Raw genomic sequence first — 25939 nt, 5'->3', positions numbered from 1 at the left:
GGGGAGGTAGGTTATTGCCCACAGCTGAACAAGAAGGTGGGGTTATTGCACACAGATAAACAAGGATGCAGGGTTATTTTATACAGCTGAACAAGGCGGCAGGATTAGCTTGGTAGGATTAGTCTCTTCGGGGGAGTGGTCCTTAGTCTGTAAACACAGGGTGGTGGTTGAGGGAGAAAGCTACAGTAGAAAGAGGTACTGTTCATCGTGACCAGTAGGCAATGTGACCTTTAGGAAACTTGATCAGCGAAAGAGATTAAAACATAGTCCAGAAATGTGACTGAAAACGTCTGACTAGCAAGACTCCGGAAGCTGGAGTCTGATGGTAGTAACGAGCATCTCCAAAGCAGGAAGTGGCAGTCGGATCCCGGTAGCAGCTGCGGCAGCTGAGTTCTTCTGTAGCTCTCCCTGTCTCCCTTTTGCTTCCAGAAACATGGCCTCTGGTGTGGCTGTCTCTGATGGTGTCATCAAGGTATTCAATGACATGAAAGTGTGCAAGTCTTCGACACACACTTTCGAAGTGGAGAAACACAAGAAGGCGGTGCTCTTCTGCCTGAGTGAGGACAAGAAGAACATCATCCTGGAGGAGGGCAAGGAGATCCTGGTGGGAGATGTGGGGCAGACTGTGGACGACCCCTACACCACCTTTGTCAAGATGCTGCCAGACAAGGACTGCCTCTACACTCTCTACGATGCCACCTACAAGACCAAGGAGAGCAAGAAGGAGGACCTGGTGCCCCTGAGAGTGCACCCCTTAAGAACAAAATGATCTACGCCACCTCCAAGGATGCCATCAAGAAGAAACTGACAGGAATCAAGCATGAATTACAAGCAAACTGCTACAAGGAGGTCCAGGACCGCTGCACCCTGGCAGAGAAACTAGGCGGCAGTGCCATCATCTCCCTGGAGGGCAAACCTTTGTGAGCCGCCTCCAGCCCCCTGCCTGGAGCATCTAGCAGCCCCAGACCTGCTCAAGGGTGTTGCAGGCTGCCCCTTTCCTGCCAGACCTGAGGGGCTGGGGGGAATCCCAGCAGGGGGAGGGTTATCCCTTCACCCCAGTTGACAAATGTCCTCCCCACCCCCTGGATCTTTCTTCTCCCTCCACCCTGACGGTTCTCGCCTTCCCAAACTGCTTTTGATCTTCTGATTCTTCTTGGGTTGAAGCAGACCAAGTCCCTTCCCAGGCACCCAGTTTGGCGGGAGCCTGACTTTATTTTTAACGACACCCCTATTCCTCATCCCCCCATCCCATGCTGCCAACTTCTAACCACAATAGTGACTCTGTGTTTGTCTGGTTAGTTCTGTGTGTAAATGAAATGTGGAAATGACCCTCCCTTGCCAGGTGGTTACCCTCCCCTTCCCCTTGTTCTCAGCCACTCATGAAAGCAGGACCAGTAAGGGACCTTCAATTTAAAAAAACAAAAAAACAAAAAAACAATAAAAAAAAAGCTAATTAACAAAGGGAAAAAAGTAGGAAGTGAATTCTGCCAGATTCATGTAGAAGACTGGGTCTGGCCAGTCTTCACCCATGCTCGTTTCTGTTGAAAGGTAGGATACTAGGTTTGGGTTGATGCCATGTGACATGCATGAAGTCCTGAGGTCATCCTATTCTGTGTATCGTTAGACAAGATGCTTACTCTTCACCAGGTCTCAAGGGGCGCCCTCCTCTTTGGAAACCTACAAACATCAAAGTTCTGTCTTGCTCCCAGTTTCCCAGGCCTGTGCCTTGTCACGCCCCTAGCTTTTATGTTACTGGCCTAGGTCAATGATCACTCATCATGGAGATGTGAGGTTGGTTCTTCTGTTCTGGTCTGAGGTTTACAAACAGCTGGAGCAGACATGGAGATGGTAGAATGCTTGGGAAGAACGGGCTTGTGGGAGGAGCAGGAAGAGAGGACAATGGGGGCGGGCGTAGTATACACATATATGTGTATGAAATTGGGAAAGAATAAATGGTGTAAAACTGATATTATAAATTGTAAATGCCTTCACACTAATGTTTTATAATGTTCTATTATTTAAATGATAGAAATATCTTGAATCAGTGAATATCTTTAAATGAATTTTTCACCTGATAACATTTCTTTGTGCATGCATGCATGTGTAATATGCACATGTCTACATATATGTGAAGATGCATGTGCCTATGTATGCATGTGTGGAGGTCAACAGTCAATGTCAAATGTCTTTGTATTCCACTCTCCACCTTACTTTTTGAGATAGTGCCTCTCACTAAACCTGAAGCTTGTCATTTCAACTAGACTGCTAGCCACCAAGACCCCAGGATCCACCCATCTCTGCCCACCCAGCATTATCGCTACAGACACATTCTGAAAGCCGAGCTTAAGGATTGTAACTTGGGTCCTCATTACACAGCAAACACTCGCCCCCCTAAACCACTTCTCTACTTTCATGATTCCTTTTTAGGAAAATGCAAGCTGCTGTCTTAGTTAGGGCTTCTCTACTGTGAAGAGACACCATAACTGTGGACACTCTTATTAGGAAAACACTGAGTTAGGGGACCCGTTTACAGTTTCAGAGGTTCAGTCCATTATCATCATGGCAGGGAACATGGCGGCACACAGGCAGATGTGGTGGTGGAGGTCTAGCTGAGAGTCCTACATCCTGCAGGCAACAGGAAGTCGACTGTGACACAGGGCAGTATTCTGAGCACAGGAAATCTCAAAGCCCGCCTCCACAGTGACACACTTTCTCTAGCAAGGCCATACCCACTCCAAGAAAGCCACACCTCCTAATAGTGCCACTCTCTAGGAGGCTTTGGGAATATAGGGTTATGGAATTATGGGGCCAATTACATCCAAACTACCACAGCTGGCAATGTAGATGTAGTAGAGGGCAGATGCAGTACACACAAGCCCCTAAGTTAAACACCTGGCACCAAAAACAGAAAAATCAGAGAAGTAAGTCTTGTCACTTAAAATACAAGCCATATTCACAGGCTTAAAATTCTGATAGTTACTTTGAAAAGATAAGAAGAAACCAGGTAGTTGGGTTTAATATAGCCAATTTAATACAAGATCTCCAAAGTTGAAATTTTATATGAATTTCGACATGCCATTTCATGGAAGTTTACAAATAATTCTTTAAGAAAATAAACAAGTTTAAAATTCAAGTTTAAACAGGAAGATCCAGCTCCTGGATCACAAAACACGGGCCTGGATGAACTCCCAGGAGCGATGCCTGGCAGCCTTCACCAGTTGTTTAAGGTGCTTCTGTGTCCAGGCATCACAAGGGCTGGGGAGGGGGATGTGGGGGTGGGTGGGGAGGGTGCATCTCAGCTTGGACAGGTAGCTTTCCAGAAAGTACCTCCACAAACCTGGCAACATGCGATACTTTTTCATAATGAGCACCCAAAGCCCTCATGCTGAAGAAGGCTTTTACAGATAGCTGCTAATTGTCCAACATGTAACCGTGACATCTGGCACATGAAAAATTTTGAGTTCATAAAACACAATTGGCTTTAAATCTTCTCAACTGTCACTGAAGCCTGGCTCCCTGGATAGGAAGAGTAGCTGAACCCTGCTCTCATGACCCTTGACCCCTTCAAATTTGCTTTCTTTATTCATTTTAACTTGCCCTCACCCATGTAAAGATGTGCCCTGTAGAGACATGTGGTCTTCCTAGGGCTATCAATCTCTCGGGTGAAGGTTTGTCATTTTCTGCCCCAAATCATCGCTAGGTCAACCTCCCAGGGGCCTTTGCAGCTCTCACATCCTCTTGCCTGTGGTCTGGCTTCCTTTCCATCACTGCACCTGGAACTGAGCCTCTGGAGAACTGTTCGTAAAATACGGAGGGCATTCTTGAAACTGACATGCAGTTGGGAGCAGAGGACCAAGATGGAAGCGATCTGAGAGAAGGGGGCGAGGTGGGAACAAGTCCCAGCACTTCCCGCCGGAGAAAGGTCAAAATGTGGGCTACAAATCAAATTTGGCCTTGGTTCAGTCCACAACTGTGAGATACCTGAGCCCAAGGGCTTCAAGCATCTGTCTGCCATTCGAGTCCTGAGCAATCCGCCTGGAGATGGGACCTGGTCTTCCAATCAGCTACAACTAAGCTCAGGGTGAGAGTGCTGCTATCTCTCTTCCCCTCTGCTCAATTTTACTCGTCTGGGAGCTGCCACCACCACTCACATCCACTCATGGACCGTGCCGAGTAAAGGGGCGCCATTCACATGTGTATCCAGATGAACTTTGCCGGCGGCTAATGAGGATTTATGGGAGCCCCTAGCTGTGCTCCCGCTCACCGAGGCCTTCGAGTACATATTTACATTGAGAAGCTGAACCCAAGCTGGCTTAATTCCAATATTCTCTAACGTTTTCCGAGTGTCCTGTTTTCTAAACCCTCTGGTTAACATGTCTAAAAGAGAAGCCAAAGAAGGGGAAAGGTTAGGAAGCTCCTGTAAATAGAAACCACCTTTCTGGACTTAACAAGGAGATTTTGTTAGTAAATTCAGAGGCTTGTATATGCTGGGACAGAATTTTTGCTGGGTATGCAGAAACTAACAGAAGCACGCAGGGAAGCAGCCCAACTTGTGGCTACTACTCCCCGTTCTAAATTTTTTACATTAGAACCAGCCCACCCAGCAATCAAATACCATGTTATCCCAGCAGTAGCTTCCCGAGCCAATGACAGTGACAGACACACAGAAAAACAAGGACTGCAGATGTAGCTCAGTCAACAGCGTGCCTGGGAGGACACAGGAAGCCCTGCAACCCCAAGCAGAAGGGTGGATGAATGAAGCAAGCAAGCAAGCAAACACCTCCTGACTTAAATCACTAAACTAAACAGCGGCTTAGCCACCAGTATTTACACTATACAAAATATTTTTCTCTTCCGATCTGGCTGGGATATCCAAGCACCTGTGCTTTTAAGTATCAATTTTATAGTCAACATGTCAATTTTAAGAAACAAGATTAGGAGTCCTGTTGGAACATAGGGCTTACATTGCTGGCATGGATCTATCTGGGACTTACAACACCAAAGCTTTGGCCTCGCACCTCTCTCCCCTTAACCGGATCTCCTTCTCTTGTTCTCAGCCACAGTTTGTGGATCTCCTTGTGAAAAACCTTGCCTGCCTCTTGGTAGGCCTCCTGGGTTTTGAGGATGCAGTAACAGAGTCTCTGAAGTTTGTCTGTCCACGTGTTTGCCTGGAAGGTCTCAAGCCCATGGACCCTTTGTGATCACTAAGCCAGGCACTTTCTCTGCCTTTGAGGCGTCTCTGTTGACTACTTGATTATTGCTTTCTACCCAGCATCTCAGTCCCATTTCCCTCCTCTGCCTGCAGCTCAGTCCTCTTCGGGCCACATTTTGTTGATCAGATCCCCTTCCTCCCGTCTGCTGCCCACTGCTTGGCCTTGTTCTGTCGAACCTTTGTTAGCCGGGACCCTCAAGCCACGTGAAAAGAAGTGCAGAATGCACCGTGATTGGGGAAATGTTTCTATGCATAGACCCAGTGCCCTTACAAGTGCACTATCCTAGAGTGTGGAAGGAGGAAGGTCCTGCATTGGCCACAGTGCATGTTGTAGACAGAACCTATCTCCCACCCAAGAGTGCCCTGGTCGTGCTCCAAGGCTGCCCCTCTCTCTTTGTTTCAGAAATGATGACGGTACAACACTGCATCCCAGCCTCAAGCGTTAACCAGATAGAACAGCACAAAATACAAAGGTCGACTGGCACTCTTGACGTCTTAAGTTTGCAGCTCAAAAGCCAACAAAAGATTTGTTCTCTTTCTTTTCCCAGGTAATTCACCTTTCTCCCAGTTCAGAAAAGGAGCTACCACAGAACCAAAGCAAGGCCCCTGGTATCAGTTCCTGCTTTCCTCCAACTGCCATAGCCTCCTCCTCACCTTCCTGCGTCCCCACTCCCCACCTGTACCTGTGCACACCTCATCCTCCTCTGTCACCACACCCCACCTGTACCTGTGCACACCTCATCCTCCTCTGTCACCACACCCCACCTGTTCCTGAGCACACCTCATCTTCCGTCCCCACACCCCACCTGTACCTGTGCACACCTCATCCTCCTCCATTCCCACACCCCACTTGTACCTGTGCACACCTCATCCTCCTCCGTCACCACACCCCACCTGTACCTGTGCACACCTCATCCTCCGCCATTCCCACTCCCCACCTATTCACACCTCATCCTCCTCCATTCCCACACCCCCCCCCTGTACCTGAGCACACCTCATCCTCCGCCATTCCCACACCCCACCTGTACCTGTGCACACCCACAGACTCACGTACCCCGGCACTCTCAGCCACTGATAGCTCAAACCCCATCAGGCTGGCACATGCTCTCGGCACGCACGTTCTCACACTCATATCCACCTGTTATCCTCACGTGCCCTCCTTTTCACAAGCACGGGCAAAGCTCAAGGAGAATTAAAAGCTTTCCAACTTCCTGATTCCCCACTTCTCACCAAGGTCAAAGTGCTGTGACACTATTCCGTCTGCTGTCACCACCTGAGTTCTCTTAGTGGTCCCTCTGTCCCGACAACTGTCCAGGGAGCCTCTGGGAACCAGTTCAAGCCCTAAGTGATACTTCCCATTTGAAGTTAACACCTGTAGCTGCCTTTGTATTTCTGGCCTACAGAGGAAAACCTTTCAGATAATCAGAAGATCTAGTTTTAAGCAAGGACACTTAACTTTAAGCCAGGCACCTTTCCCCATACTTTCTATAAAACCAATTTAACCTTCACAGTAACATAATGAAATAGATACCATTACAATCCTTGTGTCGTCGGTGTGACAATCAAGGCACAGAGAAGTTGAGGGCTCCACTGGGGTGTCACAGCTCATGTAATATGGCTGAGACTGTTCACACCTGACTACTATGTGATTTTGTTTCTTCATGTGTGTAAAAATGATGATCCAAAGCTAACTTTAACGTCCCTTCATAATGTTCATACCTGACAGTTTATATCTATGAGCGATATTGCCAATGATACTTGGTACTGGATGTGACTTACTACAGATAGTTCAATCATGAGTTTTGTTTTTTTTTGTGTGTGTGTGTGTGTGCACTCATGCCTGTGTTTGAATCTGTATATGCATGTGTGTGAGCACTCATATGTGTGAATGTACATGTGTGTGAATGGTGAATGTGTGCATGCACACATGTAAGAGAACTCTATTTTTAAGTTTTTGAATATAGATGGCGGTAAATACATGAACCTATATATATGATAATATTGCATGGAATCAAATATATATAATGTACACATAAACATACACAAAAATATGTGTAGGTAACACTAGGGAAGTTTGGGTATAACTCATGGAAAAAAATGTCATCAAATCAATAATACCATACTATAGTTTTCCAAGATGTTACTGAAAGAAACTGGATGAATGAAATCTTATGTATTTCTTAAAGTTGTATATGAATCTATGATTTTTCACCATAAGTCCTTTTCAAAGAATCTCCCAACCATGTATGTATGGCATCTGTTGCTAGAATCAGACTGTGTTCTGTTCATTTATAGGTGTGCCTCTCAGCAATATCACACTCTGGTGGTCGGTAGTCTTAAACTAATCCTTCTATTTTTTATTTTTCAGTGTTTCAAGACAGTTTTTCTGGGTAGCCCTGGCTGTCTTGGGACTCACTCTGCAGACCAGGCTGGCCTCCAACTCAGAGTTCTGGGATTAAAGCATGCTCTACAAAGCTCAGCATAAACTTGCCCTTGAATCCGGCAGTATGAGTTCTCTAACTGCTTTCCTTTCACAGAGCAATGAGTTTTGGTTTGTTGCTGTTCTTCATTCAGCACTGTAGTGCCTGAATTTTTATACAAAGTATTAGTCAGCATGTAAGCTTCTCACAAGTTTTAATTTTGACAAAATAAAAAAACTTACCAAACTGTTGATTGGCATGTTGCTGTATCTATGGATCGGGTCTACTCAAATTTCACAATATTGAGTTTTTCAGTTCAATTATTTGCTACTATAAAATACAGTATAACTAAGTATATTCATGTATTGATCTTCTTCAAGCTTGCCTAACGCACAGATTTTCTCAGAAAACTATCATAGATTCCTTTGCATTTTGAGTATCAATCATGTCATCTAGAAAAAAATCCATCAGCTACTATTGTGTGTCTGAAGATGAGCTTGAACTACACTTACCTCACACGGTATCAGAGATGCCAACCAGAGGAGTCAGAAGAAGCATAGTTCATATGTGCCCTTGGCACCCTGCTTGTTTCTGCTCACTCTCCCTGAGGCACAGTGGGATTTTCTAGGTAATGTGCCAGGCTTGGAAAAGTTGCGACAACCCAAAGGTGGTGATGGCCAAGCACACCTAGAAATTTTCATTGCAATAAATATTGTGTAGCCTTCTGTCTATCAAAAAGGGGGGGATTTATATTCTAGTATTCTTTCCTCTTTCTTTTCCTCCCTGATTCTCCCTCCTCCTTCCCTTCTTCCCTTCACCCCTTCTTTATAAGATGACAAAAAGCAAGTCTTGGGGAGGGAACAAAAACTTTGATTGATGGAGAGAGGTAGGGAATATTGCAAGGAAAGTGCTAAGGATTGGTATGTTGAAGACTTGCTATTTTCATAGTTAAGGTTGATTCTTTTTTACAACAGTAATACATATAAGTGCTGTCTTAAAACAGCTACAGGCCAAACTTCTGTGGGTTATTATAACATAAATTAAAGAGACTAAGCCCATAGCTACAGCAACTATAACAGCTGAGAGTCTGGGCTCAGGAAAACAAAATCATTTTTTCTATTGGATGCTAATATGTCTCCCTGCAAACTCTCGGTCTCGTGCTTTTGGGATTATTTTCTGTTTTCACAAATGCCGTCCTAGTGATTTCAGCTCCTGGGACTCAAATGCTTATCTAACATCAGGAGTCTGAAGCCAGAGCTAACTTAGGAACGCCTTTCAATGGTTTCTCTGTGTCTTCCCCGAATGTCGGGGCTGGATAGGTCCAGTTATAATCCTGCAGGGACCTTTGACAGTTACAACAAAGACCACAAGGACATTCGTAGCTTCAGAGTTTGGTGGAATTGACAGGGCTGTGAGGATCCCTAGAAACCCTCAGGCCAGCTAGCCTGGCTTACACAGCACCAGAGAGCAAGGTGGAAAACAAGGACCAACTACTCATACACGGCAGCAGTCCCATGCACATACACATGTATCGTACATATACATCGTGTGCACACACACAAATAAAAAGCAATGTTGCTAGAATGTGCACACTCACTGTTCACTAGACTATGAAGAGCGTATAATCTCAGGATCTACAAAGTTGAAGGTACCTAGTCACTGCTTGGCAGAAATCTGCCGTGATAGGAACATAAACACGTGAAGTTCCTTAAAACCTTTGCTTTAAAATAAAAACTGGAGAAACCCCATCTGGTTATCCATCGGAGCATGAAGAAAAAGATTACCACAAATCTTTGCACTGGAAAGCATGGGAAGACAAATGAATGGACGATTTGCCTTAGCTACCTTTTAATTGAAATTGCTTCACTTCATGCCTTGAAGCTGCCCATTGTTTGGTTAAATTAAAATATATAAAAGTGATTTATTGAGCCAGGCAGTGGTGGCTCATGCCTTTAATCCCAGCACTCGGGAGGCAGAGGCAGGAGGATCTCTGTGAGTTTGACACCAGCCTGGTCTACAAGAGCTAGTTCCAGGACAGGCTCCAAAACTACAGAGAAACCCTGTCTCAAGAAAGAAAAAAAAAGAAAGAAAGAAAAAGAAAAAAGTGATTTGTTTTATTTTTATTTTTGTAAAACCAGCCAAAGGACTCTTACCAAAGGGCATCCAGCAATCCTGAAAGCCCGGACTCCGTCTGTACCCACAGTGTTCTTTCAGACTTGCTGCTTCCCACTGGGTTCTGGAGGCGTGGCTGGATTTCCCTGACACGGTCACAGGAAGTCTCTACATCTAACACGTATTTTATTAGAAAATCCACATCTGCACAGGAGGCTGCTTTCACATTCTCTGAAGCACGGAATATTTGGACAGTTCCAAAGGGATCTACCATCGGGATATTTTAGTGGCTGAAATCCTCTGGTGCCCTGGAAACACATCACCACTTACACAAACTTCAGGGGAACGGATCTGCTATGTCAGTCAAGGAATGTGAGCCCCACAGACCTCTGGCATCCCCTTTCCAAAGAGCACGGTGAACACCCTGTCTAGCCTGTCATCCACAATTTGCAAGAACAAAGGAACTGCCCCTCATCCCTGCTCTCTAGAAGTTTCCAAATCATCGCCTCACACCAGGTAGGCCGAGTGCCCTCCCTGTTACCGGTTAACACCAAATGCTTCGGTTTCATCACCGGAAGCTGTGCAGGCCTTCAGTTGCCATTCATTCGCATGTCAAAGCACACAGATTCCCTGATGGACTGTGTTTTCACTGGTTCCTTTAATGTTCTGAGTCTCGAGAAAGAACAAGGTTTTATTTTTCTCCTCCCTCTCTCTCTTTTGTTTGGTTTTGTTTGGTTTGTTTCAAGACAGGGTTTCTCTATGTGGCCTGAGCTCTTGTGGAACTCACTTTATAGACCAGGCTGGCCTCAAACTCGCAGAAATCCACCTGTCTCCGCCTTCTGAGTGATGGAATTAGCGGCATGCGCCACCACCATCCGGCAAGAGTAAGGTTTTATTAACTGAGTATAGACAGCGACAGGAAGTTCTACACGGATCACAGGCCTATTAGATCCAGCTTCTCAGGCAGAGAAAATGAATACAGAGGCCTGTTCTCTCAACAATAACGTTATCTCAACCATTGAGAGGAAGGAAGCGAATTCAGACCACGTATGATAGATGTGACAAAGGCTGGGTCGGGCACACGCCAGACCTCCTTACACCCTTGGGTAAGCTGTTTAGTGACTGCTGGCTGGTTTTCTTCTCACTGCCACAACACACCTAAGAAGCAACATTAGGGAGAAGGGCTCATGGAGCTCATGCAGTCCGTCACAGTAGGAGGGCATGGAGGAGCTGAGACGTCTGGGCCAGAACAGGAATGGAGAGTACAATGCTATCAAAAGCCCACCCCTGCAGTGGTGGGTCCACCTCCTCTAGCCAGGCCCAGCCTCTCCAAGTCTCCACAACCTCTCCAAAGAGCACTCTCATCTGGGAACCAAGGGTTCAAACGCAGGAACCAGAGGGGAGGGACCTTTCACTTTCAGACCCTAAGAATGAACCACTCAGTGTCCTTGCACACCCTGCCTTCCCCTGAAGACATTTATAGGTTAATCAGCTGAGATTTGGGCAGGGTCACACAAGCCAAGTGCTATCTGGAAACACTACACAGTTGCTGATTTTCTTCTCCTCGATGCCGTGGCTTCCTGTTGTCATCTTGTATCATATTATGTCCATTGAGCAAAGAATGTCACCAACGTATCTCTAATGATTCTTCCTTAAATTACATAAAAGCTAGTGTCAGGGATTCCAAACAGTTGCTAGGGGCTCAAAAATCACCAGAGTTTATTCAGGAAATGAGTTCAACATTTCCAAGGCATATTAGTTTCCTAGTAAAAATGCTGTATTCCTACTAGTTAATCCACAAACATACACAGAGGTGACATATCTGTTTTGTCACCATCTTACTCCTTACGAAATAAGTAAAGACTCAAGAAACACTTTGTACAGACAATTTTCAGAATTAAAAGTTGTGCTCTCTGAATCCCCCATCAATCTCCCATGAATCATCATAGCATACATATAAAAGAGACTGTGTAAACATGCATTCATGGACAGTTAAAAAGTGGGAGGAGGGGCTGGAGAGATGGTTCAGTGTTTAAGAGCACTGACTGTTCTTCCAGAAGACCCGGTACAATTCCCAGCACCCACATGGCAGCTCACAGCTGTCTGAAGATCCAGTTCCAGGGGATATAACACCCTCACACCAATGCACATAAAATAAAGTTAAATGAACCATAAAAATATTTTCTAAAAAAGTGGGAGGAATCATGACTTTTAGAGACTTCAACTTCTAGAAACAACTTTAGCCTATGAAGACAAATGTGCTTTAAAAAAAAAAGCAATACCTGAGGGCCGGTGGGATGGCTCCGTGCATGAGAGAACCCTGCAAGCCTGGGGTCCTGAGCTCCGTTCCTAGAACTCATGGTGGGAGGCAAGAACTGGCTTCCAGAAGTTGTCCCTCTGATCTTCACATCTGTGCCATGGCGTTTGAGTACACACATAGAGAGACACACTCAACAATTAACTGATTGGTGGATTAATTAATCAATTAATATTAGAGATTAACGTATCTGCACTGCTGATGACCTCGTCAGACACTGACTTTCATCTGTGAACAAAAGCCAGACCGTGAACAGTCATCAGTGTTTGGTGGGGGGAGCTGGAACTTTATTCTAATAACCACCAGGAGCCCAGCGTGGAAGCGAAAGGAACTTAGACAAATGCTAGCATCTACAGTCTGAATATTCTACTCGCAGCCATGCTTTGTGCAAGAGAATGAATGAAAGGCAGAGAAACTGGAAATGAGTGTGCTGTCTAGTGTTGTAAGAAGGCTGCTCGTTTGTTCCTGGCTGCTCAGACCTGAAATAACTGGACAGAAACTGTATTAATTAAATCACTGCTTGATCTATTAGCTCTAGCTTCTTAGTAGCTACCTCTTACATCTTAATTTAACCCATTTTTATTAATCTGTGTATGCCATGTGGCTGTGGCTTACCGGCAAGGTTCCCTCTGGTACCTGTTTCTGGTGGGGCTACATGGCTTCTCTAAACTCCACCTTCCTTCTCCCAGCATTCAGTTTAGTTTTCTCTGCCTAGCTCTACTCTTTTGCCTTATCACAGGCCAAGACAGTTTCTTTACTAGCCAATGGTATTCACAGCATACTGAGGAGAATCCCACACCAGTCTAGTATTAAGACAGAGCAGTGAAAACAGATATATACTTTCAAACTTCAAGCAATATTAGTACAAAAAAATCCTTGGGCCGAGTGATGGTGGTGCACACCTTTAAGCCCAGCACTTGGGAGGCAGAGGCAGAGACAGACAGATCTTTGAATTTTATACCAGCCTGGTCTACAGACTGAGTTCCAGGACAACACGGAGAACTCCTGTCTTGAATACCCCCCCATAAAAGAAAAGGAAAGGAAAGGAAAAGAAAGGGAAAGGGAGGGGAAGGAGCGAGAGAGAGGAAGGACAGGAGAGGAGAGGACAGCAAAGGAGAGGAAAGGAAAGACATTAAAGAAAAGAATCTTAGAGCTAAAAGGAGACTAGGAGCATGGGACACAGGGCCCAGAAGTCAAGCTCAAACTTAGGTGGAAAAGCCATGTTTTTCAGTCAGGGCAGGAGCGAGAGAAACAGGCAGTGAAGAAGGGGCTTGCCAAAGCCACCAACGGATGTGGACATGAACAGAGCGGTCAGAGCGGTCAGCAGAAGGCAGCATGGTGGAGTGACCTCAGTGCTTTTGGCAAGTGTAAGGAGAAGTGGAACAGACAGGAACCTGGACAGCAGCCTGCACTGGGGAGCCCCCGGCAGAAGGAGTCCTGGGGAGCAGCCAGCTCTGAGTTAAAGCAGGAGGCGAAGAGCCGGCTATGACCCTGAGAATAAATTTGCCATGAGATAAAGTTTTGCCCCTACTGATTCCTCAACTTTGAATTCTGACTTCCAATGTACACTTTCAACTTTTCCTTCCAAGACAGTGTCCACTATAAATTGGAGGGGCAGTGTTTGTTAGGATACCCCTTCAAGAGAGGCTTGCCTGCTATGAGGAATGCTCAGGCCACTGTGAACCAAGGTGGCAACTCTGTCCACCCTGGGACACGTGGTCCTTGCACAGGTCACAAGGTGTGAATAGTCTCAAGTTTCACAAAAATCCTCTAACATCACACAAAATAAATAAGTGTCAGTGGTGTGTGGGTGCGTGTGTACCATATGTACACATGTACAGAAAGAACGATGTTACTGAAGCCAAAAATGTAGCAAAATCAGGCTTTAGACATCCATAAAATAAATAATATGAAGGGCTTTGTTTCAGAGATATAAATTTTGATAAGTAATGTATCAACTTCCTAGAAGAAATTTGTTACCAAAAAAAAGTCTACAATATTGAATACTAAAAACTCTAAGTGAGTGTCAGGCCTCATGCATATCCGGAAAATTTCTAAGAGAATATCAAGAAATCTAGAGAGACATCAAACCTACCACTTGGGAAAAAGAACACTATACCACATGGTTTACCCAGGCCACAAAGGCCATGAAAGGTCAGCAGCCCAACCCCTGTGTTCCAACAGAGCTTCTGCCAGGTCTCTCTACCCAGCATACCCAGCTCTGCAGAAATGAATGCTTCCATCCTTGTAGCGTTTGTCTCCTTTTGCTTCATCTCGTAATCCCAACATCTCATTGCCAAACACAATCAGGAGGTGCTATGCAGGTGAGCTCTCTGATGCTCTGCCCGAACTAAAACGCTGATGTCTCAAACTTGTAACTGTTTCCTACCTCTCCCGTCCACGCTGTCTGCTTCTGGGACGCTTTCTCTCCCCGGACACACCGTCTATAGACACAGCCAGTACAGAAGCTCTCCTTTATGGAAGAGAAGTTGTCTAGGGCCATGTCGCCTTGTTTGTTTTTTCTGGCAGGCATCCCTGGAGGACCCATCTGGAGGGGAACGCATGCATAGTTCTTATATATAGAGGGGAAAAAAACATTCTTCTTCAATTTTACTTTCTCCTTCAGTTATTTTTTAACCTTGAAGAGCAGATCTGAGAAAAAGACACCACTGCTGCTCTTCATCTTTCTGGGGCCGTGGGGGAAGCCTTGAGGAGCTCCCATCAGGAAGGGAAACCAGGTTCCGTGCAGCTGCATGATTAGCAGGGGAGTCTGGTCCTGTCCTTCACGTGGATTTACGAGACTTTCTGCTGACATGAAGTATGTTCTTTACTGAATTCCTCAAGTGAAGCAAAACCGCACGTATCTAGTTCTAAAGCAGCACACTGAGTCACTGGTTTACACAGCAAATGTGAAATAGTCATTGGCAGCCCTGGAGCGCACCTGTGAAGTGGCCTGAACCATAACAGCCATCTGGGAAAAGAAGAAGAGAAAAAAAAAATTAAAGCAGAAAAGAAACCCCCATATTTAAATCTTTCCATCCGAAAATCAGCTGAGAAACCATCCTGAGGGTCCCCCACTTGTAGAGATAGATTCTGCCCCATGAATGAACAGCTGTGGTTCTGCAGAAAGGATACAGTGTAGCCTGGTCTCCCCTAGAACTCCAATCACTCTGGATCGGATTGCTGTGGCTCTGTCGCCTTGCCTTTCCTGGGTATCTGGATGTGTGGGGGTCATGTGGACCCAGCCTCTTTCCGTAACCATTGCATGGAATGAGTCTCCAAACCCCCAGCACTGCTGCTCCAGTCATCTTAGCCGTGGGTCTAGCTTCCTCCTTTTCTCACTGCTGTGAAGGGAGTCCTAGCTCTTTGGATCACTGGCGAAATCTATGCCCACTTTCCAGCTGGCTTTGAGATGCCCGTGCTTCCCCTGTGTGCCACATCCAGATGAATTCTCTCAGAATACGGCTCACGTCACAACACTGAAGGTCTCTAAAGATTGTCTCCCTTTTCTCGCTTTCTCCTTCCTGGAAAGCATTACTAGCTAGTCCTCAAACTGACCCTTTCTTTTTCTGCCTAGAAGCTATCGTTCCTGGTTCCCCCACAGCCTGGGATATTATTCCCTATCTATGAAAATGTCACCATCTATGAAGGACTAATTACTTTCGTCATTGTGACCAAAAATACCTAAGAAAACAACTTAAAGGGGGAGAAGATTCTCCTTGGTTCATGGCCTAAGAGACCTCAGTCTGTTCTCGCTCAGCTTCCTGAGTCTGTGTCTACTGCAGAGGAATAGCCCCGAATGGGGCAGGACAAAGAGGCTAAGATAAGACACCGACTACCCAAGGCCTTGCTGCCACAAACCACAAGGCCTGTTTTCATCACTAGGCCCCACTTCCTACCTTTCAGAATAGCCCAATGATGCCATTCAAGTTATGAATCCACTGATGGAGCCAACCAATCAAATCTGCGATCATCAGCAGTGAACTAAGCCTTTAGTACATGAGATTTGTGTGGTGGTGGGCAGGGGGTCTTCAGTATATAAGCCTTGTGAGGGACCTTAAGCACATGAGCCTGGGGAGGGTAACTTCAGAAAGTGAGTCTGGAGGGGTCTTGAATACATGAGCCTTGCAGAGGGCCACTTTGTATCTGAAACTTACTACTGTTTCTGTGTGAAATTTTCCAGGAAAAAAAAAATTCACTGACAGTCCCTTCTCTTCCAACATCCACTGGGCATTATTCATCTTCTAGTTATGATGATGCAAAAGTTTATTCTGGTATTTGGTTTTATACTCATGTTGTGCGGCCAGGATGTGTGTATGGGTGTGCATGCAGAACTCGGGGCTCATTCATCCTTGTTTTGGCGATTTGGTTTTTGTTGAAGAGTGTTTCCCAGAGACCTGGCTCTTAACAATCGGTCAGCACACTGGAGAGGTCCGTTCGTTACTGGCTCCTCAGCACTGGGGTTCCAGCACACCCTCACTGTGCCTGACTTTGTATGTGAGAGCTAGGGCTGAATTGAAGCCCTCATTCCTGCAGGGCAAGTGCCCTGTAAGTGCGCTATCTCAGTCCTGTAGGAAATCCAGTCTTACTCATGCATTCAGTGCGTTACACATGGCACACTTGCCAAGTGTGAAAAGGCCAAGATGCTGGGGAAATGAAACAAACATGGAGCTCTTGTCCCACGGGGAGACAAGTGGATTATTTATTAGGAGAAAAGTTTATATGGGCAATAGTGGCAGATAGTATCATGGTGTCAGGGCCCTCTGCAAAGAAGCAAACCTTCCCAGAGGAGGGAATAGTCAGGGTGCCACAGATGAATTTGCAAGTGCTACCCAAAGAAGATGCGGATGAAGGGCTGAAGGTGTTGACGGTACTGGGCAGTCATCGAACACTTACCTAGGATATAAAAGCCCAGAGATCAATCTGAAGCACTAGAATAAAAGAAAGAAACAAGGACAGAAGGAAGAAGAAAGATAAAAAGAAACTTTAAAAAGATAAAGTATACTGGGCCAAGAAATTTGAGTGTAAAAAATCTTTGAATCTGAAGGAGCCTTAAGAAGCCCAGTGAGATTTGACCACATAAAGAAGTAGAAGAGGGAAAATTACTTAGAGTAAAATTCTAGAGGAGAAGGAACCAGGTGTTCCAGGTGCTTGGAGCATTTATTCCAAGTGTACTGAGAGCCTATCAAAGGGTTATATGTGAAGGTGTTGTGCACCTGGTTGTTTCTTTAGAAATCACCCTGAAGACAATGAAAGAGCAGACAGAGAAGATGCCGAAAGGCCAGGAGGAAAGAGCCAACACTTGGACCAGTGCATTGCCACTGAGTAGAGCGTGAGTTGCTGGCTGCTGGATTTAATCATTTAACATGGATGTTTATAGTAAATCTATAATAACACATGACACCTGTCAGCAATTGAGATTTGGTGCTCCTCTGGGAATGTGAATGAGGGAGCGGGAGGAAAGAAGACAGTCCTGTGTCTGCACGTGCAAAGGACTGAGCCACTCACGGGGATGAAAATGGCGGAAGAGAGCAGCTCTGGAGAATGACTGTTTAAGACAGGATGGGTTCACACACGGCCTCTGCATTCCTCTCGAGACAACAGCGATCTGGAATTGAAAGGTAGCTCGAGGCTAGACATTTCTACTTGGAAGTGAGCACATACAGAAGCCATAGAAGACAGAGATGGAGTAGATGCGAGGTGGACAACTTGAGAGGTAGCGTTAATGGGAAGCACTTTGGAGGGCAGGAGACAGCCCTGTGGTTTAGAGCACCTGCTGCTCTTGCAGACGACCAGACTTGGTTCCAGCATCCACCCGGCAGCTCCCTGCTACCCTAACTCCAGTTCCAGGAGATCAAGTGCTCTCTTTTATCCTCCTGGATGCCAGACACATATGTGGTATGCATACACACATGTAGGAGAAACATTCACTCATGTAAAATAAGTAACTCTTGAAAAAAGAAAGATTCATCTCAATAGATAAGGGTGATTGCCTCTAAATCTGATGACCTGAGTCCAGTCCCCAGAGCTTCCATGGTGAGAGCAGGAAAGTGACTCACGCAGGCTGTCCTCTCGCCACCATACATGCATGGCACGGCACACATCACACACACACACGCGTGCGCGCACATACACACACACACACACACAAATAAATAAATAAATAAATAAATAAATTTCCTTTTTTGAGAAAATCACCTATGGAATTTTCTGTTTTTTTCAAAATACAGCAAACCAGTAACCCAATAAATTTCTGGAGTTTAGATATATGTGCCTTAAAAAGATACATTCTACCATTCCAATTTGTATCCATGATTAAAGTAACCTGAGAAGAAGCATAAACGAAGATCCCAAGATAAATCAGGAAATATCGACACAGATTTGAAAGAGTTGGAAAAAGTGAGAGAGAAAGAGCCATCAGGAAGTGGATGCTCATGCACAGTGGTACTCGGGGAGCCCAGTGGTACTCAGGGTGCCCAGTGGTACTCAGGGAGCTCAGTGGTAATAAGGGTGCCCGGTGGTACTCGGGGTGCCCGGTGATACTCGGGGTTCCCGTTGGTACTCAGGGTACCTGGTGGTACTTGGGGAGCCCGGTGGTACTCAGGGTGCCTGGTGGTACTCAGGAGGTCATTAAGATGCAGCAGACTAAAAACAGAATTCACTCCAGGATGATTTCAGCAAGGACTGATTCCACAGTGGTTCAGATGCAGAGAGAAGACAGGAGTATAGAAGAGTAAAGCAGAGCTTGAAGAGGGCAGGGTTAAGAGGCGTGTGGTCTCCAGTGCACCAGTTTCTTCTCTGAGAGAAGGAGGCAATTGTAGCTAGAACTCCCAGAGAAGCTAATCCACCACCCTTAACGCCCACCACACTGCCACCTACACACCATACTCACAGCCAATAGCATCTTAATTTAAACACTAAAAAGTGCATCTTTCACAGCTTCAGAATAACCTCCTTTAAAACAGACATCACCAAGATTGAATCACATCATTAGTCCCCCAAATTCAAAGCATGCCCTTACAGTACAACTGCCCACCGCTGATTGTGCAGCCACGTGCTTATTAAATGGCTGTGACCGGTGGGGTCCTAATGGCACTGTGAATTCTTGGTAGAAGTGGAATGTCTCAAGGGTCTGAACTGTAGATCACTTGTTTTAGCATGACGCGTGGGTATAATTGTACCAAGGATCTTCTGAGCTTTCTCATGGTTCCTGTCTAGAGATGTAGCTCCGTCCTCTCCTGAAGTCACACAGATAAGATAAGACACCCAAACGATGGAGCTACCTCAGGACTCAGCCCACAGCCTGACTTCTTAGCAAGATCTCCAGTCTGCAGGACAGTTCCCAGAACCCCTCTGTACAAATAGTGGCTTCAGAGACCCAACTTGCCGGCAGCTGGGGAAAGCTCTGGCCTTTCCTTCTCCCGGAAGTGTGGGGAGCTTAAAGACAGTGTTTCTGGAGATTTCCTGAAACTAGGGAATCAGATTAACTTGGAATCAGTTATGGGGAATCAGTTTTATGGGAACTCAGAAAGGTCTAAAGAGAGGGAAAGGACTTTAAATAGGATCCTCTTCTAAAGGAGGGGGCAAGCCACACCTGACTGGGGTCACCTGGCCACTAGGGGGCTTTAGAGACACACTGTCAGGCAAAAGACTCCAGTGAATTCTACCTGTAAGCTGGAACAAGACAGGCATGCTCACCCGCTTAAAAATATATTTTGTTTCTCCACCTAATGGAATTTAGTTTCTGTATGTCTCATCACGCCCACTAAAGACAGCAGTCCAGCCTCAGCTTTGATGTTACCATGGAGCTGTACAGCAGTATGCCCTAAGGATTATGACGAACATCTCCAAGGAAATACAGGAGGAAAATCACAGGCTTCGTAGGAACAAATCCGAGGATGTGGAGGGGCAGTCGGGAGCTGTACCCATTCCTGCTTTTCGAAAAGACAAACGCAGGCAAAGTACAGGGATTTAGGAAGAAACTCAGTGGAAGATATGATGGTCATCTCTGGGAAATTCGCTACTCCTGGGCATAGCCTGATTTCAGAAGCATTTAGAGTTAAGACCCTTGCTTTATAAATGAAATCCAGGCAAATCTAAGTGCTTACTTTAAAAACATCCTTTCCTAGATGTTCAAAAGAGAACAAACTTAGGCCCTGCCATAAAATGTGCCTGGAAACTATTAATGTATCAATGGTCTTAAATGAAAACATTTCCTATAAATACGTAAGATCCAACCCAGTTAACTAAAAATCACTTCCCCTCCTCAAAGCATCTGATACTTTGTAACTATCAAGTAGCTAACCATAACTTCAGCAAGCACTTCAACTCTCAATAAGCCTTTATAACCCAAAACCTAGAAACCTTTGTCTAAAACTTTCTGATATTGTTAAATAAAAAACACTGCACAAACTTTGGTCGTCACCCCAAGTCTTCAAAGACCCTCAGACTTTAGGGCACTTTGCTCTCGTCTCAGTTTTCAAATTCCCTTCTCTTGTGAGTCATGTACATTTGCAAAAATGCATAGAATCAAGCAGTTCTTTAGTTTTGTGGGGGTGACCATGATGAGGCTGTTGGTATTCCAAATACTTTCATCTAATTAACACTGCTGAACAACCTGACTGCCTGCGGACCTTGCCTTGCTCAATCCCGCGTACTCTATGGGTGGCCCTAGGTCATTTCTTCAGGGTTAATTTTAGGATTCTACCCTTGATCATCATTTACAGGTATAACTTGATACACATACACACACATACACACTAACACACATGCACACGTACACACATACACACATGCACACATACACACATAAACACATGCACATATTCACATGCATACATACACACTCTCACGTATACATACACATATATGCACATATATATCCTATTGCTAATTTGAATAACTTAATAAAAATTTTCAAGATTGTTCATATAAAAAATACTTCAGTAACTTTAAAATATTCCTAAATTGAGGTAAGAATTCCAATGGGGATTGTAGATGAGATTAGTCTATGTTTTTGTTGGAAGGTTCTATGGTTTTTGTTTGGTTTGAGACTTTTCTTACTAGGTAGCCCTGACTGGCCTAAGACTGACTATGTAGACCAGGTTAGCCTTAAATTCACAGAGATCTACCTGCCTCTGCCTCAAAATCATGCACCATCACACCTGGCTCTGAGTAGGCTTGTTTGCTGTGTGGCCTTCTACGGCTTCGCTAAGAAAGTACTACATAGTGGTTAAATAACAGAATTTTACTTTCTCACAATCCTAAAGGCCAAGAGCCTAAGGTCAATGTGTCAGCAGACAGCGCAGCTTTTTCTGGGGCTTCCCTCTTTCCCTGTGTGTGGTCTTCTCCTCAGCCATACCTAACTTCCCCACTGCATACAACTTTGTTCAAACTTCCCGCACTATAAAAATGTCAGCCATTTGCATTTGTCAACTATAGGATACCATTTTATCTTAATTAATTAAGCGTTCTGGGGGTTGAACCTAGGTTCCCATATATGTTAGGCTAACTCTAGCTGTAAACACAGCTGAAGACATTATTTTAATTTACTTAAAGATTCTTTGTCTAAGTAAGTCACATTTGAGATATTGGAGGTTAATAACCACACAGATGAATTTGGGGATCTATAATTACACTTGTCTTTGATGAATTTGTGACATATTCTTTTGTGTTTTTTTTATTATTTTTCAAGATGGGCTTTCACTATGTAGCTCTGACTGTCCTGGAACTTGTTTTGTAGACCTAACTGGCCTTGAACTCACAGATATCTTCCTGACTGTGCCTCCTAAGTGCTGTGGTTAAAGGCATGCGCCACCACCACCCAGCAGAGAGATTCTTAATTTATTGGAGTATTGACCACTATTGAAGTGTTAAATACTTATTGAGAGGAAATTTCCTATATATTAATATCCTAAATGAAAAAAATCATCCTATACACAAAGTCAATATATTTAAGTAAGTTCACGAACTCAGGTATTAAATGGGATTCTTGGTAAATATCTCAGAAGCACAATTTACCCAAACTTTTTAGGATGACTTTCTCTGGTTATAACGACAGCACAATGAGAATATTTAGTCTCTACATTAAAAGAACCTCTAAATCAGCAAAAAATTACCTCAAGTCCCTTCTTCCAGCCATTATCATTGTGAATATGCTGAGCATTGAGCTAAATCATCTCCCGGTGCACACACATGCACATATCATGCATCACATGTATGCACACAAACACACCATACACACACATGTATGCACACAAAGACACAACTTAATGTGGATGGGATTTATTTTACATAGCAATTTTCAACAATGGCCTTATCCACTAGACAATACACTTGTTGAAATACCTTTCCATGCTGATGTATAGTCATGACTAAACCCATTTTCACATGGCAACATACAGTTCTGTTGTATGAACACACAATGCTGACTTTGAACCAGGCTTTTTAACTCTCTACTTACTTTTGTCTTCAAACATCATTGATGTTATGATAATCCCTAGCAATATATGCATGAGTGGATTTGAGATAAATTGCTGGAAGTAGAATTTTAAATTGTGATAATTCACATCAGGCTGCCCACCAAACACTGTATCATTTTATACCACATCAATCATGTGACTATGTCCATCTAGCCACACTCCTGAAAACAGACCACCAGTCTTTAATCTTTGCTAAAACAAGTTCAGTTTCAACAACTCACATTCTCATTGCTGGCATTTCTTTGTTTATTGTTGACAGTCTCCACCTTTTTTACACTTTATACAATTGGGAGAAAAGGGGCAAAGAAAATTTTCTTTGGAAAAAGTCAATACCTAGCATGTGTAAAGTTCAGAGTTTGATTCCCAGTACCAACACCACCACCATCATCACCACCGTCATCACCATCACCACCACCACCACCACCACTACCATCACTACCACCACCACCACCACCACCATCACTACCACTACCACCACCACCACCACCATCACTACCACTACCACCACCATCACCACCATCACTACCACCACCAACACCATCATCACCACCATCACTACCACCACCGTCATCACCATCACCACCACCACCATCATCACCATCACTACCACCACTACTATCATCATAAACATTAAAGATATAAGAAGATAGATACAAGTTCACATCAGCAAGAAAAAGCTTTGTTTAAGAAAGATGGGGGTGGCTACAGAAATGACTCAGAGGTTAAGAGCTCTGGCTCCGCCAAGAGGAACCGGGTCCAATCCCCAGCACTTCCATGATGGTTCCAGGGACTCCAATGTCCTCTTCTGACATATATGACCATTACCATCACCATCACCACCACCACTACCATCATCATGTGGCATATATAACTGCATGGAGCACTCTCACACAAAACAAAATAAATACACCTGAGTTTACAAAGAACAAGAAGATATGAAGTGCAGGTTTCAAAGCCGGCTAAGTCTTAAAGTAGTGAAAGGAACAGCTGGAGTCAAATGTGAGCCCACTTAATTTTGGTTGAGCAAGAGAGCAACTAGATGAAAACAGCCAGGGAGAAAGATACGAACAAGTAACATTTGGATAATAATGTTTGGGTGTGCCACGCATAACATGGCTTACTGATTCTGTGGGCTGGGAGGCCTGAAAAACAGTGGGATGGCTTACAAAGTGTTTCTTTTCCTACTGATAGATTTAGCTAAGAATTGCAAACATGGATTCTTTTAAGAGTCAAGCAGATATAGTAAATCCAAAGGTGCAAATGGTGTCCCACCTTAAAAGTCGTCAGTGTTAGCAGTTTCTCAGACAGATCGCGTCTTTAAGGCCCGTTTCTACCTCTGACTTGGCAAAGTTCACCTGCTTTACTACTCTGGGTAGAACAGAGAACTGATGCTTGCTCTGGTCCCAAGGAGATGTCTGAACACACATGAAGCTTCCATTCCTCTATGGGCACTCATCTCCACCACTGTGTCTTTCCTGTGGACTGGGTTAGGTCCCTCCCAAAGTTCATGTGCTGAAGCCCTCAGACCAAGCACCTCAGAATAGGGCTCTGTTTGGGCTCTGTTTGAACTCTAAAGAGGCAGTTAAGTTAAAGTGACATTTTTAGAGACTGTGAATAAAACTCAGAATAGAGCACTTGATTAGCATTTGCAGGGCCCACAGATTAGTCCACAGCTATACAAAAAAAGAGGAGGGCCTGGCAGTGGTCATGCAGGCCTTTAATCCCAGCACTCAGGAGGCAGAGACAGGCAGATCTCTGTGAGTTCAAGGCCAGCCTACTCTACAGCACAAGTTCCAGGACAAGCTGCAAACCTACAGAGAAACTCTGGTTCAAAAAAAAAAAGAAAGAAAAGAAAAAGAAATAGAAAGAAAAGAAAAGAAGGAGGAGGAGGAGGAGGAGGAGGAGGAGGAGGAGGAGAAGAAGAAGAAGAAGAAGAAGAAGAAGAAGAAGAAGAAGAAGAAGAAGAAGAAGAAGAAGAAGAAGAAGAAGAAGAAGAAGAAGAAGAAAAGAAGGGGAGGAGGGAGAATGAAGAGAATGATTGATTAGAAAGAGCAGGAAGAGAAGGAGGGGGGAGAACAAGAAAAGGGGGAAGCAAGAGGAGTAGCAGGAAGAGAAAGGGGAGGAGCAGGAAGAGGAGCATGAGGAGGAAGCAGAAACAAAGTCTTTAGGGTAGGCACTAATCGAATGTATTCTTTTTGTTTGTTTTTGTTTTTGTTCTTCAAGACAGGGTTTCTCTCTGTAGCTTTGGAGCCTATCCTGGAACTCGCTCTATAGAACAGGCTGGCCTGGAACTCTCTGCCTCCCCAGTGCTGGGATTAAAGGAGTCTGTCACCACCACCTGGCTCATCTACAGAGCACAGATCTCGAGGTAATGCAGTCAGTGCCCTCAGACCTTCCGTCTGAGCTTTCATCAGTGTGCTCAATGTAATGCAGGGCCAGCATGCACTACAGCATGGAGGGAGTGAATGAGCTTTCTGCCACTGTTCAGGTGTTCTCTCTTGGCAACCAATACATTTTAGGGTATTCCTCTTCACAACTAAGAGGCTGAACAAGAGACTCATCAGCTAGTCAGGTGCAGACAAAAGGCAAAGTCATTTAGAAGATTCACCTTGCACTGACTACATACAGTCATGAGCCACTTGAACGGTGCAGAGGGAAAAGTATATCCAATTTTGCCGTGCAGACCAGCTCCTAGGAGAATGTTGTTTCAGGTCTCCTCATGCCACATTGGCTCATGCCACATTGGGAGCAACTATGTCTCCCTCAGCATGGTGGGGGAGAAAAAGCCAGCATGCTCTCTAGATTTGAAGGCTCCCCTCATTACCTATAGGTGAAGAAATTGTTCAAGTATGCCAAGGCATGAAACGCACGCTGCAGGCCTCAGTCATTGAGCTGCCGTTGCACAATTACCTAGACGCTATGCCATATTTTCCCAATTTGTTGAGAACTACATCATGTGGGAAAGAATTAAAAGGTTTACTAAGGTCAATACAAACATAATTTATTGCTTCCTCTCAGTCAGCCAAGCTCATCTGCTTAGGTCTGTGACCAGTTAGTTAAGTTGGTTTTAGCATTGTCTGTTCAGGGTCAAGGTCAAGGTGTCGATTTACAAAATCTGTTCCTTTCTCTGTGGCAGTCTCTGACTACTGCCCTAATAATTCAGTATTATTTGGATGTCGGGAGGAACCTGGAAAACAAATTCATCTGGAAGAAGCACTGTGAGCCAAGGATGCTGGTGGAGATGTTCTGTTGTGAGCCGAGGATGCTGGTGGAGATGTTCTGATCCGAGGATGCTGGTGGAGATGCTCTGCTCCGAGGATGCTGGTGAGATGTTCTGATGTGAGCCGAGGATGCTGGTGGGGATGTTCTGATCCGAGGATGCTGGTGGAGATGTTCT

General features: G+C 44.8%; 1 pseudogene; it reads left to right on the top strand.

The window, feature by feature from the left end:
* Positions 1 to 433: 433 nt before the first annotated feature.
* Positions 434 to 1044, top strand: LOC125397577 (cofilin-1 pseudogene; annotated as a pseudogene).
* The last annotated feature ends 24895 nt before the right edge of the window (positions 1045 to 25939 follow it).

Source organism: Myodes glareolus, chromosome 12, assembly GCF_982192425.1.
Source record: "Myodes glareolus chromosome 12, mMyoGla1.1, whole genome shotgun sequence".
In the NCBI taxonomy this organism is placed as follows: domain Eukaryota; kingdom Metazoa; phylum Chordata; class Mammalia; order Rodentia; family Cricetidae; genus Myodes; species Myodes glareolus.
Note: the sequence above shows the minus strand (reverse complement) of the source record. Positions and strands in the feature narration are given on the sequence as shown.